The sequence below is a fragment of the Pseudopipra pipra genome, chromosome 15 (genome assembly GCF_036250125.1).
Source record: "Pseudopipra pipra isolate bDixPip1 chromosome 15, bDixPip1.hap1, whole genome shotgun sequence".
NCBI classification, from domain to species: domain Eukaryota; kingdom Metazoa; phylum Chordata; class Aves; order Passeriformes; family Pipridae; genus Pseudopipra; species Pseudopipra pipra.
In genome coordinates this window covers 10023034-10039170 of record NC_087563.1, presented here as the reverse complement: position 1 = coordinate 10039170, position 16137 = coordinate 10023034, and the positions used below count along the sequence as shown (strand labels likewise).

Sequence of the window (16137 nt, the reverse complement as noted above, 5' to 3'; positions counted from 1 at the left end):
GCCAGTTTCATCCCAGAGAACTTGGAAAGTGAACCAGGACAGATTTCCTGCAGTCACCATTCAGGCCTGCTCCTGCTATGGGCAGCAGCAATAACACCCCAGCAGCAAGGGGATTCAGCCTTCCCTGTAAATAAAGCAGAGCTGCCCTTGGTGTGATTCCCAGAGAGGACCAAGGGATTTAGCCCAGCAGTGCAGAGTTTAGCATTTCCCTCTACTCACAGGTTCTGCAGAGAGGCAAAAGCTGCAAGATCTTGATGAGACCAAAATATTAATTCTGTGTTATTGCATCAAGTTTGACTAACAAGCCGCATGAATAAATCTGCAGTCTTAGTTTCTGCCAGCACCAAGTTTCTATGGCAACAACAACCCATCTTATCTTTAGGAATTTCATTAGCAAGGGAGGGAAATGAAACAACAATAACAACAACAAAAAAAAATCCCACCCAAAACCAAAAAAGATTTGTCAGATTAAGAGCAGCATTTCCCTCCCCCACATCATTTTTTGGGAAAAGTCCACTTGGATTTTTTCTCATTTGTAAAGGTGTTTTTTAAAATTCACATCATCGTCTTAGACAAAAAATACAGCAAATGCTTTTGTACCTCTGAATGGGAGAGGGAGGGATCATAAACATGCAGAGTGGGGATGCACTGGAGGAGTGAACACGGCTGTTGCAGAGCTCCCAGCATTCAGATGAGCCTGTTTGTGTATGCACAGGGCACCCAGCGCTGCCTCCTCTCCCATCATTCCAAATCAGGAAAGAGAGCTGGGAATGGGAGCCCTTTTGGTGTGTTCATAGTGGAGGTGCCTGGTGATAAAAACGCTATGGGAGGACCAGGAGACATTTGGGAAGTTACAATGGAGCTTTATCTGTTTGTGTGTGTGTGTGCTTCTGCTTACAGAGCCTCAGCGTTCGATATTCCCGACATGGGAATTGAGTTTGTTGGATTTAGAAAGCACAGCTCTGCTTTATCGTCTTCTCACCTTGGGCTGCCCTATACCCTTGTGACAAATAAAATAAAAGCAATTTAGAAAGTCAATTGAATCAAATTGTTTCAGGAAAAAAAGAAAAAGCCACTTGCACACACAAAAAAGGAGGAAGAGATGACCTGTCTTTGCTGTGGGAAACGGGCTGATGTTTACATGGTCCCACCAACCTCTCCTTGGAGTGGTTTTTTTACCACCCTTAAGCAATAGGAGGGGGGACTGCAGGGCTGTTGCATTCCTCAGTTTGAGGAGTTTGGCTTTGATCCTGCTTAAGAGGTTAAAAAGTGTTGCCCTCAATACAGGAACCATCAGGGTCTCAGCTTTTTCCCTGGATCCTCTGGTGCCAGGCTCAGGGAGACACAGCCCTGCATGCAGTGGAGGAAAGATGCTGATCCCTGTCATTTCTGGTTGTCTGTCCCGAGGCTGCAGAGGCAGAGCCACAGAGGAGCTGGAGAGGATGTGGATAGGAAATGACAGGCTGGGGGGAGAGTCAGATAATAACAAAGGGGAGGGGGACAGGCAGAGTTGGGCAAAGAAGCCCAGCTGTGAACTTGAGGAAGGATTTTAGGGCAGGGAATAGTTTAATCCAATGTTTGTTCTTCCTCTTCACCTGGAGTTAACACTGCAATAGGAACAAAATGCTCAGTTACTGCCTTTACCACTACAAAGCAAACAGCAGCTCAGCAGCCTTTATGAACCCTTTCTGTTGACTCTGAAACACACAACACCAGATTCACTGGGAAAAATCCCATATAAGTGCTATGAAAAAATGGTTAAAGAGTGTTCTCCTTCTTCTGTCATTTTTATCTGCAACCAGATGCCAGCTGGGAAGCCCCCAGAGATTGTATTATTTCAGAAACACTGCTGTAATGCCTTTTTTACCTGTTTTACAGACAGTGTTTCTGCTGACATGAGTGAGGCAATCTCCCAATTATGTCAGGGTAAGTGGATTGAGAAACATACCTGCCACTAACAAACATCCACACTCAGATTATTTTCTCCACTTTGCCTAGAAATGGCCAATCAAGACTTTTACAATCACAATACATGCCACACTCCCTGGTGAGCTATATAATTCATCCAGTCGGAGACAATATCACATAGCTAACATATCAAATCACAACATGAATTTTGTATAGTGAATTACAACTGTTAGCAAAGGGCTGTTAGTGAACAATCTCCAGCCCAATTCCATTATTCATGGAAGAAATTTATAAGCAATTCTGAATAACAAATAAATCTCAGAATTTTTTGAACCATCCAGAACCAATTCAGGAGCTGGGAAGGGAGGCAATATTTGTGGAATAAATTATTTGCTGTGAAATTGGTTGGTTGGTTCTTTCTAGCATACCCTTGGGGGCTATTGGCCTGGTACTTAAAAATCAACTAATGCATATTCTAAAAAGGGAACTACAGTATTTATTTGACTGTATCAGACAAATGTAAAGTGACGGAGGTAAACCAATTCTTCACTCAGAATTTGCCCACCAGTACAGAGATGAGTTCTGGGGAAAGGCATTTCCTTTTTGATTTGTCTCCTAGCTGTCTTTCTGAATGGTTTATGTTTTCCCATGTCCACAACAAAAGCCAGGTAGCTTTGAACAGAATGTCTGGCTTCTAGTGTTTGCCTTAACTCTAAGTTCTCATGCCCTTTTCCTCCTCTTCCTGCAGGAAGGTCACTCAGCAGTGGCAGGTCCTGGTAGGTGTGTTTGCTACCAGGGTAAAAGGGGACAAAGCAATGGGATTGTGAATGTCGTTTTTTCATATTTCTTGCTGTCAGCATGGCCTTAGCATTGATTGGGTTGCATGATTGCAGTGCTAAAGTAGTTTCAGGATATGTGCTCAGATCAGTGACCTGTCCTGAACAGCTGCCAAATGAGTAAGTGCTGGATGTCGTGCTGAAGCATGATTTCACTGGGCATGATTGCACACTCCTGGCTGTAGAGATCCAAAACTCGAGCTGTACAGGCCTCCTAGCATAGACACAGTGGTTTATCATCACCACTTTGGTTTGCAAAAGGGACTTGGATTCCCTCTTCCCTGACAGTGTTAATGCACCCTGATAGCTGCAAACAGGCTTTGGATTCAAGCCTAAAGGTGGGCTTTGGGTTTCTCAGACAAATCTGCTAGATGGGAATAAGCATTGAGAGTGCCTTACTTGTCCAGCCAAACTCTAACATACCAAACTGAGCACATCAGTTGGGTGACAAGGATACTCGTTGCCATTTGCCATGAACAGAAGTTGCTGGTGAGAACTTGGTGTTACACCAGACGGATGCTCAGACTGTGTTATGTGATGAGCCTTTCTAAGAGGACTTATGCATGAGTAGTATAAAAATAAGAAAGTCTTCCATGTTCACAGCTCCAGTGTTGGGCCAAAGAACAGTAATATACTGCATTTCAATGTATTATGGTGTGGATGCCCCAACCCTGAGCAACCTGGTCTAGTGGAAGGTGTCCCTGCCCATGACAGGGGGGTTGAAACGAGATGATCTTTAAGGTCCCTTCCAACTCAAACCATTCTATGATTCTGCGATTCTATGGTCAAACCATTCCAGCTCTGAAAGGGATGAAGTGGGTGGTTTTAGGTTTAGGTTTTTATTGAGCAGTCAGATCCCCTTTGTACCCTTGATTCATCCTTGTTACGTGATTCAGCCTAATTGCATTCATTAGTATTGTTGCAGATACTGTACAAAATGTTCAGAGAGAGCTGGCTGGGGAGCTGGAGTGGTTGGCACCCCTAATTCAGGAATACCAGTGCTGCTTTCTCTTGGTGCCCTAAGACAGAATCCTGGTGCTATTTTAATTTTGTTTTTCATTACACAAGTTTCCTGTGCCCACCAAGGAGAAAAGCATTAGCAGCAATTAGATAACTTGGATCAGCTGCACTCGGGGTCTTGGATCAACCCTACATTTCACCACCCAGAGAACCACACAGTGCATGGGCATGGTATAAATGAGGAGGATGTTTCCTATTAGGGAAAGTGCTTTCCATTGTCATTGCAGACACTCCCTTATTGTCTACATGTCCACCAGGCATTTTGCAAAATTCTCTTCTCAAGACTAGTTCTTGCATTCATGTGATGACCATAAAACCACCCGCTCTTGCACCAGCTTCCTGAGGGGAAGCTCATGCTGAAGGATCTCCATATATTTTTCAAAGTTCTGATGTCCACATTGCTGAATACCTTTGTTTGGAAATGGGCTGAGACTTCAGGTGGACAAAAAAAAAACCACCTCAAAGCAGATAATTTCACATGCTTTGACATTTGCTTTACATAGAATCATAGAATTATTTCAGTTGGAAGGGATCTTAAAGATCATCTCATTCCAACTCCCCTGTCATGGGCAGGGACACCTTCCACTAGATCAGGCTGCTTCAAGCCCTGTCCAGTCTGGCCTTGAACACTTCCAGGGATGGGGCAGCCACAGCTTCTCTGGGCAGCTTGTGCCAGGGCCTCACCACCATCACAGGGAGGAACTTTTTCTCAAACCTGTTTTTAATATCAGTAGAGAAAATATTCCATAAGCTTTTTTTCATTAAACTGAGTTATAAAATGGCAATTTCTCCCACACTGCCACTATTTCACCATGGTCCTCTCAACCAAAACATCTTCTCTTCTTCCTCCTCCACAGATATCTGTTTGTGCCCTTTCTCCATTCCTTGTGTTCACTTCACTTGGTTGTATGTGTTTGCAGGGTTCAGCTCCCTAATCAACATCTCTATAGCTGTTTTTTGTTGTAATTATATATTTGAGACCCAGTTAAGAACAGTCTCCACATACTATGTACAGTATAGTCATGGAAATACTATATGTCTCAGAGACTCTATAGACTAAACAGACCAGATAGATGGAAACAAAGAGGAAATATGTGGAGTCACTGAATGAAAAGGTGACATGATCAAGGAAGAGATTTAGCTGAGCTCTGCACAGTATTAAACTAAGTACCATTTTATAGCTCTCTTTAAAACATTATAAGGCAACTAGGAAAAAAAATCTAGAGAAAGAAATTACAATGCATAGATGCTGCGGGATAAATCTTGCCCTTGTTTCATTCTCTCCCCTCCCCCATGGATTTCAAACATCACTCAAGAGCAAGCTTCTATTATTAGACAAAACTCTCTCTGATACTTCAGAAGGCAGTTTCCCCCCTTTCTGTAAGAAAAGAGGGAATACGATGGTAGGAACCTAATTATGAGCTCAAAAAAGCCTGGACTAGCTGATTTGCTCTTAGCCCCTCTGACAGGAAGCAACTGAACAGTACACTTGAGCTGTAATTATTATTATCGTTCACTCTTCAAGGTGACAACAAATAATTATTTTTAAAGGCATGAAAACAGAATTAACCCTTTCCTCAGACATTCTCTCTCTAAAGAGGCACAGTCAGTTGTTGTTGCAAGTTGGGGAGTGCTGTTTCAGTTGGTTTTCTGCCTTTGAAATACCCTGGACTGCACCAAGAGTGCAGTTTTCAACAGTGAGTAGTGATCTGGAGTCTCTTAACTCACCAGGGGTAACTTGGCAGACCCCAGGTTTCAGAATTTTGCTCAAGGGGATAATTTTTTTAGCAGTCAGATCTCTTCCAGATACTTCAGAAATGGGTATCAATTTCTGGTGAGGCTCTTGGCTTCAGAGTTTCAACACAGAGGTGTCTTTCGTGTATCAACCATATCATGTCTCAGATTCAGTCTCATGTCATGTAAGAGCTGTGGCTGTGACATCAGGAGCACAGTCACTTTGGGCTTTCTGTAGTGCCAGAAGTCCAGCAATGCTCCACCAGCCAGGACTGCAGTTACCTCCTCTGTGCCCTGTAAGCCTCAGTTCCCATCCTGACCTGCAATGTCCAGGTCCCTCAACCCTGAAAGGTCACTGTCCCCAAGTGGACAGAGCCTGGGCAGGTGCTTCTTGCCCTCCTGGGATACTGATCCAGCTGTAGGACAGTGAAAACACAAAGAGGTGGAAAGATGTAGGAGACCACTCACCCCTGGGAGGCAACACTCTTCTGTGGGCAGTGAGGGAGAGTGGAGAATGAATGTTAAGGCATTGTCTAGGACTGTGCTTTAATTTACGGCTTTGTTTGTACAACTGTTCATGTTTTAAGACAGGCACAGATTTAGCTGGATGGTAGGGGGGGCTGTAGCCCCTCTTTTGGGACTTCTCAGTGCTGCCTGCAGCTCTAATACATCCCCTTTAAGGCTGGGGCTCCCAACAGCCCCTTTCCCTTGTGGCAGGTGGGGTACATTTCACCCCTGTTAACCCAGAGTTAACCGTATCAGTATAGCTCCAAAGGAAAAGCAAAGATGCAGGATCAGAAGCACATATATCTTTCAGCCTAAAAGATTTCACAGCCTTTAATGCAAGGGAAAAATCTATCAAGGCCATTTGAGCAGAGAAGGCAGCTGGGCATGGAGGAATCAAGAGCCTCATCTGCATCCCTCCAGTCAGGCAACTGGAAAGCTGGGAAACCAGGGTCCCTTGTCATCCTCAGCCCCTCCTGAAAGTGCAGCCTGGCAGGAATCCTTGGGTGCCGTCTGAGGGTGCAGGAAGCATTGCCCTGAGTAACACACTGGGAGCACGGGGATGCCATGGCCAAACCTCCCAAGAGGGGACAAAGTGTGGCAGCCAGAAAGGGGAAACAATGCAACAAGCAATAAGCACACGATTTTTTATGAGTTCAATATGTGACCAGTGTCTGTAGGAAATCTGTTCTCAATTTTTCCTTACTAGAGACAAATGACTTGCTGTTTTCCAGGCATAAACCTCTGCCTTTCTTCTCTAGAATGCCAAGGCAATTATTTGTGGCATTATTATTTTTTCCCCTCACTTGCTTTCCTTTTCTCAAAGAGTTCTCCCACACACATGGAAACCCAATGTAATGACAGTGGCAGGAATTAATAAACACAGTGTTACACTATTAAATGACAACAAGCTGCAAGGCGGGGAGGAGAGGAGGGCCTCCCCACTGCTCAGTAATGCTTTGATTCAAATTGAAGTAAAAGAAGAAAAGGCAGGGAAATTTGCAGTCTCAAAGCAGACCCATCTGTTGTTATCTTGCCCTGTTTCCCTGAGTGTTATGGCAAAGCACATTGTACATCCATAGAACTTCCCAGGCCCTGCACAGAGTGCAGGGTACTGACAAGAGAGTACTAGAACTGACACGTTTAGCAGGAAGAGATGAGGAAGAAAGAGAGCAAATCAGGTGTTTAATTTTCTGAAGTGATTGCTCGTAGTCTGGCATCACACACTTCTGAAAAGCAGAGAATTGCTCACCCCATTGGCAAGTGCCTGAGTTAGATCTGTACTCAGTCATTGCCTTGAACACTCAGATCTGTGAATTCAGCTTCCCTTTGCTGTTCTGGAAGGATCCTCATGCTGATTGGGAAACTCCTCCCGCTCACTATTCTCTATTCAATTCTTTGTGAAAATTGGCAAATCCAGAAAGTTAAATGCCAAAAAAAGACCAGATGCTCCCTCCCCATCCCAAAAAGCTATCACAGGCATTGGCAGCCAGAGCCATCCCCTGCTGCATTTCAAAGCAAAGGAGGTTAAGAGAGGGGTTGAGTTATGCCAGTGCTGATCAGCTGGGTCTCAGCTGTACCAAGGCTTTAGCCTCTTGGCTCGGGAGAAAGACAGAAGGACCTTCACACCCCTGGTTTTCACACTCTGTCTGTCTCTGCTGGTCATTACTCTAGCTCTGAGCCTCCTATGAGGGTTGCTTTTAAAGTCCACGAGCCATGGAATCAGAGAATCACAGAATGGTTTGGGTTGGAAGCAGCCTTAAAGCTCATCTCATTGCAACTCCCTGCCATGGGCAGGGACACCTTCCACTAGACCAGACCAACCTGGCCTTGAACACTTTCAGGGATGGAACAGCCACAGCTTCTCTGGGCAACCTGTGCCAGGGCCTCAGCACCCCCACAGTAAAGAATTTCTTCCTAATATCTAATCTGAATCTACACTCTGTCAGTTTGAAGTCATTCCTCCTTGTCCTGTCACTACACAGTCTTGTAAATAGTCCCTCCCATCCCTCCTAAGAATCTGCATGAGCAGACTGCAGTGGGACACATCAGCCTCTTGAAATCTCAGGAGGTAGGTGACATGGCCAGCTCTGGTAGTGTCATTTTGGATAGTGACAGATGATGACACTGGTGGAAAATTCTCCCCAACCAGTGTTGCAGGAGGGACCATATGGAGATGCTATCCTTTGTGCTTTGGTCTTCTCATTTTTTAACATGAAACAGAGTTATCTGGACCACAGTAAAGGTATTCTTGGTGCTGCACCAATCACCTAGAGCTTCGTGAAAAGAAGCACAGGACATCAGAAAAGACATTAAGAGAATACTACATAAATGGCATTTTTTGCAGCCCTGAGATAGACTATTCACAGCTATAAAGCAAAGGACAGATTCCAGTCTCCCCACTTAGGGAGAGAAACAGACATCACTGAAGCTCCTGGTTTAGGCACTGAAACAGTTAAAAACAAATCTCTGTCACCCTGTTCCAAATTGAACTGTTGGCTCTAACATGAGTTGACCACTGCATATCTGGAGAGAACAAGAGCTTTGCTCAGGAACAAACACTTGTTTCCTTATTGCCAAATCTTCAGCTCTCAGGACCTCCCTGGTTAGGACTTATGAGGCAGTTGTTGGAGCTGCATAGAGCCATCAAACCTGGCCCCAGAAGAAACAATCTAGGTAATCACACCTGGGTTTGCAGAGTAAATTTGAGACTGAAATGAAGAATGATTGCATGAGTAATTGAGAAATGGGCAGATAGGCTTTTAGTAGGAGGCATTATTTCTCTCTCTGGGTTTAAATATGGGAAGGACACATCATCTCCCTTGGATCACATTTATGTCCTGAGGAGCCTGCATACATAATCACACTGCAGCCAGGACAGATTCATTCTTCCTCCAGCTATTTCTTTTCAGTCCTGGATTTTCTGAGTTTGGTAATTGTTCTTTTTGTTTTACTTTACTTGCCATCAAATGATGCTCTGGAGGCAATTTCATAACCACTAGTGATTTCTCAGTGTGGGGAGGGGTGGTGCTTCCACACAGAGACACAGCAACAAGCAAACACTGCTCTTCTGTAAATTAGTGCATAAGGGAAGGCCAGCCTGAGCACAACCATCTGGAATTTAGTATCTATCCAAAGTGTCCAGGAGTAATGAAGTTATGGGAGGAATACTGGCAACATTATCCTAACACCACGGAGGGGTAACCCCTCTTAGGCATGTCAATGGTTCTGTTACCTAGAGATGGCCTTACGAGGGGCAAAAGGCTTGGAGAGTGCAAGGGGCAGGACTGATGTGAACTCACCTCCCAGATATCCCTGAGTGACCCATATCAGCTGAAAGGGAAAGTGAACATGTACCCCCAGGCTTGATGAAGAACAAGGGCTCTTGTAGACATTTCAGCTGGGCTGATGAAAGCTGCCACCAGCCTCTTCTTGCCTGTGCAGTCTCTTTTCTACTCCTGATATGTCCACACCCACCCACTCAGGAAGGGAATGGTAAATCAAAAAAGTGAGGCGCCGTGACAGGTCTGTGTCTGCAGGGTTAGTGTTCTTTCTCTGAACAGTGCTATGTACAAGGGCTGAGATTAAAGACAACTGGAGTAATTGCATCGTTCACTTCCTGCCTTCTTTTTACCTCTAGATGTTCATTTAAACATATAGAGACAGTGTGTGCACACAGGAAGACAAAAGCTTTCAACCTATAATATCCTGATAGTGAGAATTGTCAACACTGCTCAGAAAAAAAGACATGGAAATGCTGCACCTGACACACAAACTCTGAAAGCAGCCACCAAATGATGGGATGTGAATAATCAAGTGAAATAAAGCAGATGGATGGAGGGATAAACACAGATAAATAGATTGACGAGGGTCTGTGTCTCCAGATGCAATTTAGGCAATTAACTCTCAAAGAAACCAAAAAGAGTAATTCAAATTAATACCTTGGAGAATCAAAGTTTATGCCAATAGAAAGAACTGTAGTGAGAGATTTGGCATGAATTCCTCACCCTATGAAAGACAATAAGGTCCAGGTCCTTCCTGGAGTCACCATTTCGTTCATCGTTCTGAGATGCATAACTTGGTACTTGCTGGGCATTATAAACTTTTCCAAAATTGATTGACATTGACCATCTGGGCCAGATTTTCAAAGGAATTTTACCTCCTTGGAGACAGGGAGCAGATTGCATGTCACAGTGCTCCTGGAGGGTATTGATATGGTTTGAAAATCTGACCACAAGTGACACAAGAGAAGCAGCTGGTTGCTGAGCACTTACAAATGGGATTCTAAACCCTTGCAAAAACCTGGATTAGGCATTTGGGGGGAGTGGGGTGTACAATCAACATCTTCTGTTGATTTGGTTTTTTTTTTCTGCAAATGTCACCACAAAGAAATATGTGGTGACATATTTCTGCATCCAGATTTTATCATCAGTACCTCTGTGCCTTCCTCTCTGTTTGTCCAGCAAGCAGGCAACGCCCTGATTACAGTGCAAGGGGTTTTTTTCTTGCAAGATTCCACTCTCATTTCTCATCCTCATCCCAGTGAAAATAATAGGGCTAGTTGTAAGAAAAGCCTTTGAACTAAGTGATTTCACCCATTTACAGTTCAGGGAACCCATGGGTATCTTAGATGAAGGCTTAACCCCAAATAAGTGTGATTGTTTCTTTCCCCAAATTGCTGGTTTACAAAGAAGAAGAAAAATTTACATCGAGAGAGAAAATAGGAACAGGTTATTGTGGGTGGGAGGGAGAAGGGTAGGCAAGCAAGGCATGGAACGGGCCAGCTATTTTTCCTCCTTTCTTTCAAAAATCCCTGCCAATATTCTAGCTGTGCCATCTGGCATCTGCGATAAATTTGACTATGTGTAATTGCAAGCTGCAGAGAATTTTAGAGGGGTTGGAAATTTCTCTGTCTAGGTTCCTATGTAGCCATTATCATTGTAATCGTTGAATACAGGAAAGGAAAATTTTCTTTTTTCATACTGTCCTGGAATGAAAAGCTCTTCAGTCACTCCCCGTCTTTTTCACCTCGGTTTGTTTCATTTGAACAGAAAAGCAAAGGTGATGTTGGTTCCCTCCCCATCCTCCATGAATATTTCATGTAATTTTAAAACTATAATTTTAGAGAGACAGAGAACATAACATTAATCTCTTTCTAAACAAATTCCACAGCATGGATTTGTTAATGAGGCAGGAATTTTAAACTTTGATTTTACATTTCAACTTTTCTCCCTTTCTTTTGCTTCACATTTTCTTCACTCATTTCCTTTTGAGCAATGAACCTTCATCAACCAGTTTCACTCCTATTTCTAACCATTTAAGCTACTTTCTGCTATTCATGCATTATTTTTACATTTCTGGCATATGAGACTTTCTTTCGTCAGTAAAGTAAAGCAGAAGCAGAGAACAAGTATTCAGAGGAGGCCTTGCCAAATCCTTTTCCATATGGATGGTTGCTGCTATTTTTTCCTTCCTGTAATGTACATTTGCCCAGATAAAAGATGAAGGCTTTATTAATTATTAGGTCAGGTGAAGGAGGCAGATGGGATGCCATTTAGAGATTTCTGAGCCCTGGAGCAGATCTGGACCTCACAAAGCTCTTACACACTTTACAGCAGCCTGGGGTTGCTCTGTTTGGCCAGACCCCCATGAGATCATCCACCAGCTCTGTGCACTCAGAGCACACTGTGTTCAGGTCATGCCTCTCCCCTTCCCAGCACACCTCCATGCACTGGAGTTAAGTGAGTACTGGTAAACACATTAGTTCTGCACCACCTGCCAGTCTCTGCCATGCCAGAAAAATTATCACTGAAGCAGCTCTGGATGCCTTCCAGGTCTTGTGGGCAAAGGGGCAGGACACCACGGAGACTGTGGCATCCCAGGACACACACACAGACAAACCAGGACATGCTGCTTTATGAGCAACGAGAGAGCTTTTGTACTGGTCCACTGACCTCATTCCCTCTGAAATTCCCTCCCCAAACTGCAGCAGCCTGGGGAGGCAGGGACGCTTTCCATGTCACAGTCCCTTTGCTCCTTTCTGTACGTGAACAAAGCTAACTGTGGTCTCAGTCCCGGAGTGCCTTTGCTCATGTGTTCCTCTGGCTCAGTGCAGTGTGCTAACACATGTGGCACTCCTGGGCTGGAGCACAGGCACAGTTCAGAGCAGCTGAAATAGGGAAAACTCAGCCTGAACCTGCAGAGATACATCCATGAGGAAGAACTTCTTTCCTGTGCGGGTGACCACGCACTGATTGCCCAGAGAGGGTATGGAGTCTCCCTCACCAGAGACATTTCAGAACTGTGTGGACATAATCCATGTGCTCTAGGACAATGCTGCTATGGCAGGGAGGTTGGACCAGGTGACTCACTGTGGTCCCTTCCAACCTGACCCATCCTGAGATTGTGTGAGTGAGCTGAAGGGCACGTGGGGCAGAAGCTTTGTGTAGACTGTCTAAAGTAACAATGGGAAATGAACAATTAAATGTATTTAGTGCAAACAATAGGATATCCTGTGAGGAGGGACATGTGAGCAACAGGTCTACAACCCTTGGGCTGCTACTATGCCATAAATACTGTCACACCAGCAGGTCAGAACCAGCCTCTCACCTCTGCTTGCCAAGAGCTCATCTGGTTGCTCTTTAGGTTATTCCAGTGAAGGGAGAGGAGCTACTTTAAATAGCAGATCCTGGCTGGCTTAATGTGTTTTGATTGAAGGTCATTAAGCAGTGACCACACCAGCAGCTCAACCACAGCCAAAGGGCAGTGGGGACCAGGTGGCAGATGGTGGGGACACTTTCCTTTCCAGCCTTCATAGTTGGTGCCAGAAGAAGACCTGAGTCCACAGCATCAGTCCCAGCCCCTCAGAGAGGTGGTTCAAATCCAGGGCTGCTTTTCAAATCTTTCCCTTAATCTTAGTGGATAAACCTTTCTGTGCGTTCTCAGTGTTAATGTGCAGAGGAACAAACAGTAAACATCTTCCTATGAAATAATTTGTGTGTTGAAGAGAGAAAAACCTGAGAAGTAGGGAGAGTTGTATTTTGCAGGGAAGCCAAGGCTGTGTTGTGAGCCCTGGAGAAGGTGAGGAGCAATGAAATAGGGTGTAGCAGGCAGGGCACCAGCCACCATCAGCCTGGAGTGAATGAAGAGGCAGCTTTACATGTGCACACACCTCTTTAGATTTGGATCCTGGTGCTGTAACCAACTGTGCAGCAAAGCAGTGGGGTCAACTGGGATTCAATGGGGAGCACCAGCCTCTTCCAAAAATCCAGAGAGAAAGGTGTAAGAATTGTGGGGAGCTGACCACAAGCTAATGTGTGAGGTCCACAGCTGTATCTGGCTGCTTGGGCAAAAGCCCAAGACATGGGCAGTGCAGGAAGCTCCCAGGTCTTCGGCTGCATCTGCAGAGCCGTGTGCTTCGAGTGCGAGCATCGCCCCTGCTATTGATCTCTCACAGCAAACCCTGAGCCTTGGGGAACATGCTCAGAAATCATCACACAACCTCTGTGGGGAAAAAGTCAGTATCTAGTTCAAACAATGTCACTGTCTCCCTGCTGATAAAACAGACATGGAATTCAGGAATAGTTTAACAACCTCCTTTCTCAGAAGTTCCCAACCATCAAATTTCAAGGGTGTCTCCTTTGATCTCAGAAGCACCAGAGAGATGCTTTTCTTTTTTCTTTCCTTTTCCATCTTTATTTTAATTTCCCTAGCATGTTGTGGCTCAATATCTAATCCTGCATAGGGCAGAAGACTTCTGCTACTCTGGTTTGGTTTTGTTTTTAGCTAGTCTCTAGTTGTTCTGGTCTTGGAGAAGGGGGAGGGGAAAGGGAGGATGGGAAGGAACATCATCAGTTTGAGCATCTCACTAAGTGAAAATGAGAAAGCTCAGAGGAAAAAAATGAAAATAGTACAGTTTGTAATTGTTTTTGTTCTTCAATCACTCAGGAAATAAATTGCTGTAAGAAAAAAAAAAAAAGAGCCTTTGAACATCCAAAGCAAAAGAGAGCCAATAAGGCACTACATTTCTTTGAAAAACAGCCCCTTTTCCTCAGCCCATTTCCACTCCTTCTCATTAGTTCAGATAACTCTCACAACGCTAATTCATTAGGCTCTTCCAGGATTATTTCCCTTCAAACAGCTGCTGAGAAAATAGAAATAATCTCCTTGTCACTGATTGAGCCCACGATTGCGACTGCCAACAAACGTCTCCTGCCGGCGCCGTGGGGAGGTGCCAGGTCTCAGCCCCGAGTGGCTGTTTGATGTTCAGGAGAACAGAGGGAATGAGGGCAGGAAACCTGATTTGGGCTCAATTTTATGGCTTGAAATTATTTCATATGTAATTGGCAGTTGTGATTCAAGGGAGAATCCGTCTTCGGCTGAAAGCAAAGAACAGTCTCTGCTGGGAATGGTTTCTAGAGGGTGAGGTTTAAATGGATCCTAAGCGGTGGAGTTTTTTCACTTCTTTTTTCCCCCTTTCAACAGCACCTCCTATCTGCAATAACTGTGTGTGTATCATTTTGCTACCTGTGAAATGGCCATTTCCCAGCGGCTTTCTCCCAATCCCTCTGTGTTCTTCTTATCCTGGGAGGCTTTGGTCCCGGGTAGGCATCTCACCTGCAGTTAGGGAGAGGTTATCTGGTGGTTTGCATCCACTCTCCAACTGAGGACATCAGTTAATACAAAGAGAGGATTAAAAATGCCACTTTTTAAGTCTTTTTCTTTTTCCTCTGAACCTGAAAACAGAATCAAAAAGCCTTTTCTGTAACCCAGTATAAAGCAGTGAGGGTGATTGGAGCTGCAGCGGGTTTCTTACCTCATATGACTGCAGCACATTTTATGGAAAGAAAGGGGGTAGAGAAAACCACAAAGCAACTTCATTTTCTTGCAGTCTCTTGCTTGTCTGTACAGAAAGCCCCTGATCCCAGCAGCAACACAGAAGAAATGAGGGTGATATATTCTCTAGGTCTTTTTAATTCAATGGGGTATGGACCACGATGTATTTATGGGATCCAGCCATGGTTTTCCTCAGCCTCAGTGGCCAGCTGGCAGCCAGATTCTGCCTACCTCAGTTTCACCAGCTGTGGAAAAAAGCAGAGAAGAAAACACAATGCTGTGCATTAGCAGAGGTGTAGACAAGGTCCTTAGAACAGGTAAAGTGGTGCATAAGATCCTGCATGTTCATGGATTTCCTGTTTCATCTGCTGGGTCCTCCAGCTCAGAGTTTGCCATGTGCAGCAGCCCAGGAACCCTCACAGCATTTCCCAGGGCTGGGTAACACAGGTGGCTCAGGACAAGGGAGTACAGTCCTTGTTCCCAGGGGGGATGGGAATCATTTCTCTGCAACCATTTTTCACTTTCCTGCCCCATCTTTTTGCCTTCTTCATGGTGAGATCATCTGAATCCAAGCCACATGTAAGGATCTCATGGCTGTATAAATGCCAAGAGCTTTTTATTCCGCACTTGCCAGCCCTTCACAGGTTTTCTGGTGCACCAGTGCACTTTGTGAAGCTGTTTCCAGCTCTTTTCTGGCTGTTGCAGAACACAAGACAAATTATCAAGGATTCAAAATAGCACAAAAGGTGTCACTTGATATTCATTAGCCAGCCAGATATTTCATTATGATCCCGCACATCTTCTACCTATTTAAGGAAGCAGAAACACACACATTCGTATTCACACGCTTTTTCAGACACGTACCAAATTACCCATTGACCAGAGGATCCAAGCCCTTGAATATCTTCCTTCCTTCCTTCCGCTGTCCATTCATCCCCCATCTCCCCAGAAAGATAAAAATAACCCAACATGTGAGCTGCAATTTGATGTGAGGTTTCCAGCAGCTCTGGGATGTGTGGAAGGCAGCCAGGTAGCCTAGCAACAGGGTGCAGCTATTTGAGGTTGGTCCAGACAAAAAGAAGAGGAGGATTGATTTTTCTGGGGATGGGGGCAATAGTAGCAGGATGGGGAGAGTTCTCCATCCATGCCCAAAAAGCAGGCTGTACCCAGAGCTGCCACTGCATTTGTATCTTCATCCTGCTGCCAGTTTTCAATGAAACAGAGGGATTTTCAGCTTATCCACATGAATGTTGGGATGCTGATATAACAATGGAACAAGTGGAGTGGAAAGCAAGACCTA

At 44.7% G+C, this 16137-nt stretch overlaps 1 long non-coding RNA gene across 1 annotated transcript; it reads right to left on the bottom strand.

The window, feature by feature from the left end:
• Nucleotides 1-14957: 14957 nt before the first annotated feature.
• LOC135422314 (uncharacterized) lies at nt 14958-15863 on the bottom strand. The gene is made up of 2 exons (XR_010434426.1): nt 15702-15863; nt 14958-15082 (listed from the first exon to the last, which is right to left on the bottom strand). It is a non-coding gene; the product is annotated as an uncharacterized LOC135422314 (long non-coding RNA).
• Between the last annotated feature and the right edge of the window lie 274 nt (nt 15864-16137).